The 8043-nt window shown below is 38.3% G+C and overlaps 1 protein-coding gene across 3 annotated transcripts in view; it reads right to left on the reverse strand.

Moving 5' to 3' along the window:
• Positions 1-7975, reverse strand: part of RC3H1 (ring finger and CCCH-type domains 1) — a 61837-nt gene extending 53862 nt beyond the window's left edge. For 2 of the 3 annotated variants that reach the window (XM_019725730.3, XM_019725570.3), the window contains exon 1: positions 7682-7975. The gene's annotated coding sequence lies outside the window, so the exon portion shown is untranslated. The remainder of the gene's footprint in view (positions 1-7681) is intronic. The other variant, XM_019725644.3, reaches the window with a different exon arrangement.
• Between the last annotated feature and the right edge of the window lie 68 nt (positions 7976-8043).

Raw genomic sequence — 8043 nt, forward strand, 5'->3', positions numbered from 1 at the left:
TGGTGCCAGTAATGTTCAAATTCTAATCATTACCAGCCAATTCATATTAGTACTGTCAATTAATTTTTATTATCTAAAATGGATAATACATGGAGGAAAGGAAATTTCATCATAAATGAATTATAGAGAAAAATATGCTAAATATAAATTTCTTCATTTAAGATTCTAAATGTTTAAAGAATACACCATTATTTACTAAATTTGTAGCAACAGCCTCTATACTTTCGGTTAGTATATTTTAAATTACATAGTACATAATCAAATAGCCCCCGGTAACCACTTTAAAAGCAACTGTAACTTCAAAAGTGATTGTAAAAGCAACCCCAACTTGTGGGGACCCCAAGAGAGAACAGAAATAGGGAGATCTAGATTCTAATCTCAACGTTATCATTTATTTGCTCTGAGAGATCTTTATACCTTTGATAAATAATCAAAATGTTTAGAGCAAGAAAGAAAACCATGACTCCAGATTTTAGGAACAAAGAAGAGTGCAGTAAAAGATGATGTTCTGATAGGAAACTGAGGAAACCTTACTATGATGGACAATATTTGGAAAGGCTGGGTCTTTGGGGGAGTAAAGGAATTTAAATTATGTAAAGTTTAGGGCTGCCAACAGACTAAGCAACAAAGCATTGACAATGTAGGCTTGAGGACAACTTGAGGCCGTGTAAATAGGTAAATTCTCTGTGAGAGTGAATATACATGAAGAACCGGACCTTGGGGGAACAGCTTGTATCAGCGCTATTCAACAGAATTTTCTGAGATGATGGAGTTCTCCATCTATGTTCTCCAATATAGTAGCCACTGGCCACATATGGCTATTGAGCTCTTGAAATGTGGCTAGTGCAACTGAGGAACTAAATTTTAAATTTTATTTGGTTTTAATTAATTAAAAGTTAAATTTATCCACATGAAGTACAATGGAATATTATTTAGCAGTAAAATGCACTATCAAGCCACGAAGACATGGAGGAAACTTAAACATACATTGCTAAGTGAAAGAAGACAATCTTGCCCATACAAGTGTACAACACAAAGAGGGAACCCTAATATAAACCATGGACTATAGTTAATAATAATCTATCAATATTGGTTCATCAGTTATAACAAACGTACCACACTAATATAAGATGTTAACAAAGGTAACTGTGAGAAGGTGTATATGGAAACTCCGTACTTTCAGCCTAATTTTTCTATAGACCTAGAACTACTCTAAAAATATAGTCCATCAAAAATTTTAAATTTAAGTAGCCACATGTAGTTAGCTAGTAATCTGTATTTTAACAGCACGGGTCCATATTAATGAAAGACTAATGTGGGAAGAAAATTAGAATGGTATTTCACTTCCGACCACCACCCGAAGGTACAACACAGTTCATCGTAAACTATACAAAGCTTGTATGTGGCTTGAATACTAACATTTTACAGCACAACTTTTTCAAATATTCTAGATGAATCTCTTTCTAAATCATTTTTGTTAAACAGAATTTAAGGAGCAAAACAACATTTACTGAATGGGTACTAGATGTCAGGTACTATATTAAACGTATACTACACCTCATTTAAATTTCAAAACAATCTTTAAAGGAAGGTATTACCATTTGTTTTTAGAGATGAAGAATCATAAAACTTAAGGGATAAAAGATGAGAACCTAGCTAGATTTGACTCCAAAGTTTATGTTCTAATATACTCTGTACATATTTTTGTGATTCCCAAAATTACAAACGTAACTTAATTTTCCCAGAATGAATTTATTATCAGGAACTTCTAATTTCTGGAGTGATCTTTTTCTTTCTTCTTCTTCTCTAAACCTTTTGAATAAGTGATATAGCACAATACAATTAATTAATTGACGATATACTCAGAGTCTAATGAGGTGTTGTCCTTACATTAAATGGCCCCAAGCTAATGTGGTTTTCTTTCCTGTTACCTCCCTTGCTGTCCATCTCACCAACAGTGACTGTACTCCCACATCTAATTTGTACCTTTTAATCTGCTGTGGATTAGAAAACATATCATCAAACTGCACAGAATTACGTACAAAGCAAGAGCACTTCTAAGCCAATGCCTTTGTGCAGATGATTTAGTTCATTAATTTTGCGACAATTAAAGGTCGTTTTGTCTACTTCTTATTCTAAACTGGAACCTGGATAGATGAAATACTGTTCTATAATAAAGCTAAAAACATAAGATCCTATTTACAAATCTTCCACTAAACCATATTTCCAAGCATAGATTTCTAGACATCTCCCATTTAAATGTTATTTTTACGATTAGTCACTAGCTTTCCAAAATGTATTACTATCAAAACTTAATAAGGTATACATAAAAACACAGAAATATATTTACAGTTATATTTTCCTGGGGGAAAAGTCACTATTAAAAAAAAAAGCAGAATTTTACTGCATTGAGTTCTAAATATTTTTATATAATTCTTTCTCATCACTCTAAGTTGTCCTTACTACTAAATTTATTAAACTTTCCCTAAAAGAGGGGAGATTAATATCAAAATTTAAATTCTTCTCCACTTAGCTCTCCTGTAACTTACTACAAATCTTTACTCATAACATGAAATCTGTATCTCACTTCTCACCATAAATTTTAAGATTTCAGTTTAGTTAGGGAAGTATCAATTTAAATTTAAGGATATTTTCAAAGCTCAAAATTGAAAGTTCAAATTTAAAAGCAATTCTACTTTCACAAAAGCCCAATTTTATTATACATTATTCCAGAAAGAAAAAAAAAAATTTTTCTCCCTCAAACAACTAAAACAATTAAAAAGGCTCAAACCAATTGCTTCTGTAACATTGTCTATGTTTTTGGAGGGAGTCAGATAGGAGGCCACGACCAAGGTTTCTAAGATTTATTTAACAAGGGATTAAAAGCAGTGTCAGGTAAATCATAACTCTAAATATTCTCAGAGATTAGCCAAACAAAAGAGTCATAAAGTTATTCATAAGATTCACAGTTTCAATCTAACAATCGTTTCCCAAGATAACCTCAAATAAGTCCAAAGAAGTCTGTTAATATTCCACGTTGCTTCTGTATATATTAAGACCAAAAGGCAAACAAATTGTAGATAGACTAAATATTAGTTGCTCACATTTGTATGTAACAATGAAATTTTGTTAATTCTCTCAACCCAATGAGGAAATACAAATGAGTCTGAGAGTACAACTTCTTTGGAGTGATCAAAACTAAAACTGCAAATTGCTGTGTCTTCCAACTTTTCTCCCATCAAGAGTCCCTGGCAGTGTGCCTACTGTGCTTAGAGAAGCATGCAAAGAATGAGGTGGTTTTTGATTCCTAACAATCATACCCCAAAGTTTTGTTCTGCAATTTCAATTATACATAGCACTCTTCCTCGGTCTTGCCTCACAATAATGTTGTTAAATTCAGAGACAGAAATTAGAATGGCGGTTGCCCCGGGACTAGGGGGAGAGGGAATGGGGAGTTTAATGCGCACAGTTTCCTTTTGGGGTGATAAAATGTTATGGGATTAGAGGTGGTAGTTGCAAAACAAAAAATTGTGAACGTACTGCCATTGAACTGTTTATTTTAAAATGATTCATTTTATGTTATGTGAATTGAATCTCAATGAAAAAAATTTATGTTAAGATACACACATAAAATTGACCTCTTTAGGACTCTTCAAAAACATTACCATGTGCAAATGCTATTTAGATCTTAGAGATTTTGAGCTAAAATGAATTACAAGTTAAATTATTACCATATATGCTCAATAATGAGTGTGCTGACATCAGTGCTAAAATGCTTGACAAACATCAAAAGAATATTGCTCAGACATACATTTGTAAATAATTTCAAAGAAAAATACAAATGAACCTTAAAACATTTATTCCTCTAAGACAGAATGCAATTTCAGTCAGCTTCACTGTGCATGTAAGGTAAACTCAAAATCTGTACTAGAATTCTTTTCCTGAACCAAGCAGGAAAACACCGTGAACTGGTAAGAAGTGTCTAATATCATATAAGTAAACAGGCACACGTCTGACCAATATGGATATAAACAAATATGCTAAAGCTGTCTTAGGGATGCAGGGCAACATTAATTCAGATTAGTAAACTTCGCACTTGAAAATGTATAGAATTTACCTTAAGAAACTTTGGTGTGAGAAAAATTCCTTTGTATAAATGCCTGACAAAATTGACATTATGTCATAACCTCTGGGGCCAGTCCAAATCCAGCCTAGACTCCAGAATTAAACAAAAGAGAGGAGAGCTTAAAGAGGAGCCTACAGAACAGGCTGATTTCAAAATCTACTGTGACTATTTTGATGCAGGCCAGTCTGAGAATTTAAATCCACTGGAATCCAACCCCAAGGAATACTTGAACTACCGGAGCACTGACGGGGCCGAAGTTAAACCAGGTCAGTACACCCTGCCAAGGAACATGTTGCTCCAAGGTGTCCACCAAACAAGGATCATTTATCAGCTTATTCTTCATCTTATTGGATGCCAACCACTTTCAAGATATATGCACGAGTAGCCTGATTAGATCCTATCAAGCTCCATTTCAAGCCCTATGATCTAGAGATTAAAAACATGCTGCCGAATTCTAAATGGTTTATGACTTTAAAAAATGTAACTGAAGAATTTCAAATGCTAGCTGACCCAACTTTAATATCACTGAATATTACTAACGTCATTTTTAAATTCTCATAAAGTATTTCAAAGGCACAACTTAGTAACTGCTTACATAATTAAAGCCATGAAACAATTATAGTAATAGTACAAATCTGTCGTATATAAATGGTATGAGTTTCTATATTCATAGTATTTAGATCTGCTAAAAGCAAAAATAAGTGTTTCCTTCGTAATTCACATGAATAAATATTTTCTCAAACTTGTAAGTGAATATTTGGCAGGGTACAAATAATGATACTTGAACGGATATTAGGGCTAAAGGCAAATACAGGATTACAAGACATAGTTCATGGTCAGAACAAGGAATATGACAATACGTTAGATGCTTCAAAGTTTAACCTTGAAACATATGGTAGCAGTAGTGAAGCATCTAATCTGTCACAGGACCTGGGTTTGAGTAAGCTCTTTTACCTATTAATTACTGTGTGGCCTTTTTGCTATTTACTTAGCTTCTCCTAGCCTCACATTCTTCATACACAAAATGAGAACGATACCACCAACGTTATAGCCTAACTAGGAGAATTAAATGGGAACATTTTACTCATTCAACAAATATACTTCGAAAAACTAATATTTTTATGGACAAAAAAACAAAACAAAAACAAAACAACTTTCAAATCTTTTGAAATGAATCAAACATTTATTAACTTTCAATATTATCAAGTAAATGCAAATCTGATTCCTAAGTTATCGTACCAAAACTTCTTAGAAGGAAATTCTTAAACACTACTTGAGAAAATCTGAACTGAAATAATCAGAATAAACACTGATAATGATGATATGAAAATTGAGGGATCACATCTTAGAACAGTTTTGACACAAAAACAGAATTCTCTAAGAACTTTTTCAATGTTAAACAGCTATAGGGACCCAGACTCAACCCATAAATTGTTGCGTCAACATCTACTTTCAAACACAAAACCTAACACTTAAAGCTTTGTTTTTAGAAAAATGGTATTAGGCCTGAGGCAAATGATAACTTATGATTATAATATAATACAAGAGATTTTTTTTCCATAACAAAGCACCCTAATGACTTACAATTTACAAATTCATAAGTTACTACAATTGTTGCAATGTTAGGGTCACAGATAAATTTCAGAATCGTTGCAATATAGACTTCACTTGCATTCTGTATTGATCTAACAAAACTTGGCATTAAAAAAAATCATGGATTTGAGCACTTAGAGAAAGGTGTCCTTTCTGAAACTTATGCCCAGAAAATTCACATAAACAAGAGCCATGTGAAAGTTGTTCTTTCCTTCACTTAGTCAAAACATTGACACATCTATGCATAAAAGGAAAGCCATTCATATTCATCCACTATACTTTACTCCTAAACAATGAGATAGTTCAACCACCGTGTTTATTCAATTGCTAGTCTATTTACTGTCAACTCTTGTGGAAGACCTAAGGACTCATTAAACTTCATATACTGTAACCTGAAAATGCTTTGAATTACGACATAGGCAATTCCAATGAGAAATTTACCCTAAACACAGGTGAAAGATATTAACTGGCATCTTCTCTGCACAGGTCAATCTTCCTTTTTAAGAACACAAACTAGAAGGACTATGCAATTGAATGTTAAATAGTGGAGCAATCTACTTGGATGCATCCAAACAACATTAATATAAATTTCTGCACACCTAGGTAGAAACTGGAATAAAAGAAATTTAAATTATTTTCCCCCCATCATTTGTAAATGGACGTGGTAGGTGCCTTTGAAAAACTAAGTTAAGGAGAAATAGTAATTGTTGAAGTTTCAGATACCACTACAGTAGGGCAAATATAATGAACAGCTGTCTCTTGACAAGCTTAAACATTCAAAACAACAACAGTTGTTTCCAGTTTTTGAAAATTGTAATATAATCAAGTTTTGAAACCTTATCAAATCTGCTTCAGAAACCAAATTTCAAACTCAGAGGACAGGGCTGGTCTTGCATAATTTTCGGGCAAATTACTGAAAGACAAAATAAGAACATGAGACAGGACACAAGAACTTCTAGCCTGCAGATGAACCGCGTCTGTCTCCTGAAGAAATGCTCCACGAGGTCCGTTGCGAGCTGTTGTTGTGTCTTATGCGGCACATTAATAATTCAAAACGGTTCGTTTGGAGAAAAGTTCTATTCAAACATTACAATCTGTCTTTGCGTTGCCAGTAAATGGCTTTGTTTCCAGTTTCATGGACTATTCTGGGATGTCAAGAGTTATGATGACTGCTCCAAAAGCGTCCTTGTTCCACTCTCACCCGGGACGTGGGCATAAGTGATGTTTAGAGAGAACTGATGCCCAGGGAGGTGTTTAAAGAGGAACGTCCCGTAGATAGACGTCCATCCCTCTCCATCCTTCATCGCTAATCACCTTTTACCTTGCATTTGTTGTTTCTGCACTTACATATTTTTTAAAAAAAGACACCTGCATACACAATGTGCCTATCGCCGCCAGGAAGAAAGACTATATCGTTCCATCTCCAGGGAAACAGACGTCGTAAAACCCATTCCTCCGGGGAAGGGGAGCGCCTAAGGGGTTGGGGAAAGGAGCTGCCCTGAGGGGGAGGGAGGCAGAGGCGGCGCCTGTTTACAGACGCCTTCACCTCCCCCACCCCACAAGCTGAGGGTCCAAAAGCGTTTCCGGGGCGCAGAGGCCTCCCGGCCCGGGCCCTCAGAGTCACAGAGGAGCTGGGCAGCCTGCCGGCCCCAAGCCTCCGGCCGAAGCCGCGCTCGCCCTCCCCTCGTCCAGGGCGGCGTCCGCATCTCCCCACGGCCGGCCTCCCCACCCCGGCAGGCCCTCCAGGCGGCACGCGGAGGCCTGAGGCCTGAAGGCCGCCGGCCACTGACAAGCCCCTCGGCCGCCGGCGGGGCCTGAGGCCCGGCGGGCGGGCGGGCGGACGCGGCCGCCGAGGAGCGGAGGGCAGGCGAGGACAGCCCCTTCCCCGCCGCCGCTGCCTATTGTTCCCGACCGAGGCCGGGCCGCGCCGCCCCGCTCCCCACGCCGCCGCCGCTCGCTCACCGCGCTGGTCCGAGCAGCAGCTCCTCTCAGCTCCGAGTCCCCGCGGCCGTCGCCACCGCCGCGGCAGCCGCCGCCGCCGCCGCTACCACCGTCGACTCTGACTCTGTCCCAGGCCGCCGGGCCACGGCCACGGCCGTCACTGCCAGCGCCGCCTCCGGCCTCCCACCTGCTGCTGCTGAGGCTGCTCCGGCAGCAGGGGCCATCTTGTTGGTCGGCCTCCCCTTCCTCCTCCTCCTCCTCCTCCTCCTTCGCCGCCCGGTCGCTCGTTGTCCTCGTCCCCTTCCTCTTCCTCGGGCTCCGGCCCGCCCCGGAGACTGGGGCGGAGATCAGGGCGAGGCCCCTCCTTCCGGGGGCGGGGCGAT

Source organism: Rhinolophus sinicus, chromosome 11, assembly GCF_057876585.1.
Source record: "Rhinolophus sinicus isolate RSI-liver-muscle chromosome 11, RSI-T2T, whole genome shotgun sequence".
NCBI lineage: Eukaryota > Metazoa > Chordata > Mammalia > Chiroptera > Rhinolophidae > Rhinolophus > Rhinolophus sinicus.